At 50.4% G+C, this 6643-nt stretch overlaps 1 long non-coding RNA gene across 1 annotated transcript; it reads left to right on the top strand.

Moving 5' to 3' along the window:
- The first annotated feature begins 2482 nt into the window (after positions 1 to 2482).
- LOC127050988 (uncharacterized) lies at positions 2483 to 3080 on the top strand. The gene is made up of 2 exons (XR_007774356.1): positions 2483 to 2706; positions 2840 to 3080. It is a non-coding gene; the product is annotated as an uncharacterized LOC127050988 (long non-coding RNA).
- Positions 3081 to 6643: the final 3563 nt, after the last annotated feature.

Genomic DNA, 6643 nt, shown 5'->3' with positions numbered 1-6643 from the left:
ACAAGCAGGGCGGCACCAGATCCTCTCCCCTATGTCACGAGGCGATGCGACTCTGGGACTTTTGTGTAGCCCACTCCATTCACCTCACGGCTTCCTTCCTCCCCGGAGTACGGAACACGCTGGCAGATCGCCTGAGCAGATCCTTTCCATCACACGAGTGGTCCCTTCGCCCGGACGTCGCCCTCTCAATCTTCCAGAGGTGGGGTTATCCCCGTGTGGACCTCTTCGCGTCCGGGGGGAACAAGAAGTGCCAGGCGTTCTGCTCCTTTCAGGGCAGGGAGCCCGGGTCTATAGCGGATGCCTTCCTTATTCCGTGGACGACCCACTTGTACTACGCGTTTCCCCCGTTCCCACTGGTCCACAGGGTCCTTCTGAAGGTGCGCAGGGACAGGGCTCGTGTGATCATGGTAGCCCCGGCGTGGCCCAGGCAACATTGGTACCCCATGCTGCTGGACCTGGCCATAGCCGACCCCGTTCCCCTCCCTTCACCCGGACCTGATCACCCAGGAACACGGGACTCTCTGTCACCCGGACCTGCAGTCGCTGCACCTAGCGGCGTGGTTCCTGCGTGGCTGACCGGTTCTGAACTGCGCTGCTCCACCCCGGTACGGGAGGTTCTTTTGGGCAGCAGGAAGCCTTCCACTAGAGCGACATACTCGGCCAAGTGGAAGCGCTTCTCCTGTTGGTGCGTGGAGAAAGGTCTCCGCCCTATGGAAGTTTCGGTGGCCAATATCTTAGGCTATGTTTGGTCCCTCAAACAGCAGGGTCTGGCGATATCGTCGTTGCGGGTCCACCTGGCAGCTATCTCCACCTTTCACCCCGGTGGGGATGGCCGCTCCGTTTTTTCTCACCCGACGGTGTCTAGATTCCTGAAGGGGCTGGAACGTTTATACCCTAACGTCCGACTCCCTGCTCCAACCTGGGATCTTAACCTGGTGTTGTCTCGGCTCATGGGGCCCCCTTTGAGCCGTTAGCTACTTGCTCCCTACTCTATCTCTCCTGGAAGACTGCCTTTCTAGTAGCTATCACCTCAGCTAGGCGGGTGTCGGAACTCCGGGCTCTTGTGGTAGACCCCCCGTATACAGTCTTCCACAAAGATAAGGTGCAGCTGAGGCTACACCCTGCCTTTCTCCCCAAGGTGGTCTCGACCTTCCACATCAACCAAGAGATATTCCTCCCGGTTTTTTTCCCGAAACCTCACTCTTCAGGCAGGGAGCAACAGCTCCACTCGCTTGATGTCCGTAGGGCTCTCGCGTTCTATGTGGAGAGGACCAAACCGTTCCGCAAATCCCCCCAACTTTTCGTGGCAGTAGCGGACCGCATGAAGGGGCTTCCTATCTCCTCGCAGAGGTTATCCTCATGGGTAACGTCCTGTATCAGGACCTGCTATGAGCTGGCCCACGTTCCTACGGGCCGTGTGACTGCGCATTCTACCAGGGCGCAGGCGTCGTCGCTGGCTTTCCTCGCCCGTGTGCCCATCCAGGAAATCTGTCGGGCAGCGACCTGGTCATCGGTCCACACCTTTGCTTCCCGCTACGCCCTGGTCCAGCAGTCAAGAGAGGATGCGGCCTTCGGATCTGCAGTGCTCCATGCCGCGACTTCTCACTCCGACCCCACCGCCTAGGTATGCCTTGGGATTCACCTAACTGGAATGGATGTGAGCAATCACTCGAAGAAGAAAAGACGGTTACTCACCTTTGTAACTGTTGTTCTTCGAGATGTGTTGCTCACATCCATTCCACACCCGCCCTCCTTCCCCACTGTCGGAGTAGCCGGCAAGAAGGAACTGAGGAGCGGGTGGGCCGGCAAGGGTATATATCGAGCGCCATGGCGGCGCCACTCCAGGGGGCGACCTGCCGGCCCACTGGAGTTGCTAGGGTAAAAAGTTTCCGACGAACGTGCACGCGCGGCGCGCACACCTAACTGGAATGGATGTGAGCAACACATCTCGAAGAACAACAGTTACAAAGGTGAGTAACCGTCTTTTCCGAGGAGGGCCCTTTGACTCGACCATTCATAAATACCTCAGAACCCGACCCCGAACCCTCATGACAGGGCCGGCTCCAGACACCAGCCCACCAGGCACATGCTTGGTGGCGGCACCTCGGGACAGGGCGGCACTCGGGGTTTGTTTTTGTTTTTTTGTTCGGTCAGGTGGCGCTGGGGGGAAGGGGCTTGGGAGGCGTGGTGCCATGCTGGGGGGCAAGGACTTGAGTGGCATGGCGCTCGGCTGTGGAGGGCTTCAGCGGCACAGCGCTCGGGGGGGCGGGGACTGGGGGTGTGACACTCGGGAGGGGCGGTGGACTTGGGCGGCACGACGCGACGCTGGGAGGGGATGGGGACTTGGGTGAGGTGACGCTTGGAGGGGCAGGGACTTAGGCGAGGCGACACTCGGAGGGGCGGGGACTTGGGCGAGGCGAAGCGACGCTCGGAGGAGGCGGGGACTTGGGCGACGTGACGTTCGGGGAGGCGGGGGTCTTGGGCGACGCCACGGTTGGGGGGGCGGGGTCTTGGGTGACGCCACACTCGGGGGGGCCGCGCTCTTTGTTTTCACTTGGGGCGGCAAAAATGTTAGAGCCGGCCCTGCCTCATGAAGAACCCTGATGAGTGTGATGGCCTCTCATTGTCCACCCCCCCAAAGTTGGAAGACGACATGGCTTGGGGGAGTCACCAGCGGACAAGGTGAACGGGAAAGACGTCGCTCAGGTAAGTGAATGATTAAGAAGCAACGATCAATCATGGGGGTATAATGGGGTTAAGAATCGACCTGGCATTGCATAAATCTAAGAACAAGCAGGGGAGGGCTAACACTGTTTTTTGTCTGAAAATCTCTCAACAGCTCGACGATGCCTTTCAAGAGGCCTTTGAGAACTTACACATCGGTAGCCCTGTCGTTCATCAGCTGTTTTTGTTCCTGTCTGAGACGCAGATCTCAAGAGGAAAATCCGGAAAAGGACAAAATAGAAAAATGTACCAGATCAGAGTCCCTCATTGTAAGGGTTATGGTGTCCATTTTTACAGACAGCTGTCAAAGGTTGTGTTAAACCAGGCAATTAATTAAACTTATTTAAATGTGTCCATATGACTGCATCCCCCTCCATGCTTGTGTTAGTAAAACACAGTACCAGAAACAGTCTGTCTCCACAGACAGCTCTGTTAAAGAAAATATATTATACCCCCAGGGAAGCTGGGAGCTTTGGTGAGGTGAATCCTCTTTTTCGAGTGGCCAAAAAGCATAGTAAAACTTTCAATAGAAGACAGGCAACTGCTTGGCTTTCACACCAGGAGGCTTACACTTTACACAAACCGGCTCCAATACGTTTTAAAAGAAACAAGACCATTGTTTCAGATGTGAACGCGCAATAGCTGGCTGATTTGGTAGATGTGCGCCGGTTCTCCAAACACAACAGAGGCTTTAAGTACATCTTAAAGGTGATAGACATCCTATCCAAATATGCCTGGTCCTGAGGCCTAAAAGATAAGACAAGTGGTGAGGTATCCAAGGCCTTTAAAGCTATTTTTAGCGAAGGTCGAGCCTCAAAAATTACAAACCCATCAGTGGAAAGAATTTTTAAACAAACCTTTTAGCAGGTTGTTAAAACGGACGGCGTTCACCATTTTATTGCTAATAATGAAGTCAAGCAGCGATTAACAGAACTTTAAAAAGATATGAGGATGTGGAGATATTTTACAGCCCATAACACCTTTCGCTACATTGATGTGTTATCTGACTTTATAAAAAGTTACAATCAGAGCTTTCACAGAATTATATGTACCAGACCCGCTTGATGTTAACCCTTCACATTCTCTGAATATATGGAAAATGGTTTATAGAGATGGTTTTAAAATAAAACTGCTTGTTGCTTTTTTAGAAAAGGTGAGCACGTGAGACTATCTAAAATCAAAGGAGCCTTTGAAAAAGGTTACAAACAGACGTTTACTGACGAGCTATTTATAGCAGATGAAGCCTTAACCAGGAGCCAGAGACCTGTATACTGATTACAAGATTACGAGGATGAGACAGTTACTGGATCTTTTTACCCTGAAGAATTACAAAAGTAAACCCCAAACAAGACAGGATTACAGGATCAAAAATGTTCTAGTGGATAAAGGAAAAGGGAGAAAAAAGCAGCCACTGTTGAAATGGTTGGGGGGTGATAAGTTTAACAGCTGGGTGGAAGCTTTTCAACTCTGTGACATTTAGACATGAACAAAACAAACAAACAAAAAGATTCCTCCTGCAAAGACAGAGAGAAAAATGAGCGACAGCAGATTCTACATTACTTTGCTCAGCAATGCCAGCTCTGCAGTTTTTCCTAAAAACACAGCTTGAACTTTACAATACGGCTAATTAAGCCCTGGGATCTCCGGAGTGCCTGGGAGGTGAGGTTAGTGGAAATACAATACCCGCACAGCCGGAACACTATCAAGAAAGACACCTCTTTTGAAATCACCTTTGGAGATATGGCATGGAATTTTATCCTATGACGAGGTTATTAGTGGTCCGTGTTGTCAAGAGGTGTTGTCAGATGCTACCAGTGTGGTGCTCTGCTGTCTCCTTGTTGGTATCAGTCGGCTGCGTGCGTGTGCTCGCCCCGTGTGCTGCCCCAGCTCTGGAGATAGCTGATGCAGCAGACTCGACGAGAACCTCCAATGACACAGACTCTAGTAAGGTGCAAAGTCACGTCTGCTAGGTTTATTGCGATCTCGGACACAATGGCAGTTCCCTGTAGGTTTCTTAGCCTAACTCAGTGCATACTACGAGAAAGTGTCTCTTAGCAATCGATCCGGCTCAGTCAGTGGCGGGAGTTTCCACTGCCCCCTAGGCCAGACAAAGACACCGCCCCAGGGATATATTCTTATACACAGGTACAAACAAGTTACACATCACTCCTGACGTATTGAGGTGCAACCCTTCTACGTAGCAAAGTACAACCCCTCTACGTAGTAAGGTGCCACCTCTCACCTTGTACATGTTGGTTCGATCAAAACAACTCTATCCATCATTTTACCCTTTTGCCCGTCATTGGGATGGGGTCGGCCTGTTCCTGTTATCTGTGTGGAATGTGCAAGTATGTGAATGTTCTGATCTCTAATGTCCAGTACCTTTTAGGTATGTATCTTCTTGCAGCATCAGCCCTTTCCTTGCCAGCTTCTGTGAGCAGGGGCCTGCCTCTGGCTCACAGCTTCACTTTGCTTTATGTTAGCAAAGTCTTGACCATTACTTTAGTTCAGGCTTAGGCCTCATACCAGGCCTCTGATACCAAGGTTTACATCTTAGGGCCTCCTCTTACTACAGTCCATACCGAATTATTGGATCATATGAACAGTACTGTGGGTCATCATCCCAAACCACCTGAGGTGGTCATGAACTATGACCCTGTGCGTAGAAAAGTTAGTCTTAAATCCGCCGATTTTACTTCTATGTTTTCTACCAGCGGGGGAGCTAGCTAACATTCTAGGTTTTGGGCCCCAAGCACAGTGTCCAAAAATTCCCCTTCTCAGCAGACATCACAGGCTTTTAACTTTTTGTGTCTGTTCACAGATATTGTAGAACACCAGTTTGTGGGGGACTTTTCTGTTCCTCTGTTACGCTGTGTTCCTGTCCAAGGAAGGAACAAGGAGTTTGTCACCATACCTACGAAAACCTCATTACGTTCCTGTCAGAAAACACCACATCGATACCATTACCATTGAAATAAAGACAGATCAGAAGAGATATGTCTTATTTCGCTTTGGCAAGGTGATCATCAAGGTGCACCAGTGTCCCCGGAGAGAGCGAGGTTTCTAAAAGGTAACACATTAAGGCGATCCTAAAAATTACAGCAACCCCACCATCTGCAGGAACAGTTACAAAGCCCAGGTGGGATATGACCTTCTTGGATGTACGGGGCTGGCGTGGGTGGAATATTCCATAACCAAGCCTCTGCAACCAGGCTTCAAGGCAGGATGCTGCATGAGAGAATACATGAATCTGGTACAGACAGCTGGTAAACACATGAAAGATCGTTCTCTGTTAATCAACCGTGAGAGTTTGCACAGAGTTACACCTTGTTTGCCTTTGACCTATCTCCCGACCAGGAATGCGCCGATCGCTGTTCCCTGATTAAAATTGGGAACCTGAGAGCAGAAATAGGTTTTGGGATGGCTTTAGCCATCACCGTCAGTATGATCGTGTATGGGGTTTTTGATAACGTCATAGAGACAAATCAGAGAAGAAATGTTCTTCTTGGCTATACGTGAACATGGGCCCGTGCAGCTCTCACGTGTCTCATCAACGTCCTCTTACATGAAAAAGAATCCCCTTATGATTGGCTCCCTGGCAGCAAGCTGTCTCAGACATCCTTAGGTTTGGTGGTCATCACGCATCCACGTAACCAACCTGGTGAACACTGGCTCACCTTGTATCTGGCGAAGTGTAACTGTGGAGAGTTTTTTTACTCATACGGGCACCTCCCCGAATAGCGTGTTATTTCCTAAAAGCATTATGACATTTTTAAACAAAATGCCACAGACAATGTGTTTCACAATAGACAATTACAAGACCCCCTACCCTGTCGCCAGCAGAGATCATTGCGTGTTTTTCTTACATCATCGTGGCAAGGGTTTATCTTTTGACTGGATTTTAAAATTGTATTCTAAC

Source organism: Gopherus flavomarginatus, chromosome 5 (assembly GCF_025201925.1).
Source record: "Gopherus flavomarginatus isolate rGopFla2 chromosome 5, rGopFla2.mat.asm, whole genome shotgun sequence".
In the NCBI taxonomy this organism is placed as follows: Eukaryota; Metazoa; Chordata; order Testudines; family Testudinidae; genus Gopherus; species Gopherus flavomarginatus.
The sequence above is the reverse complement of the archived record's forward strand: the minus strand, read 5'-3'. Positions and strand labels throughout refer to the sequence as shown.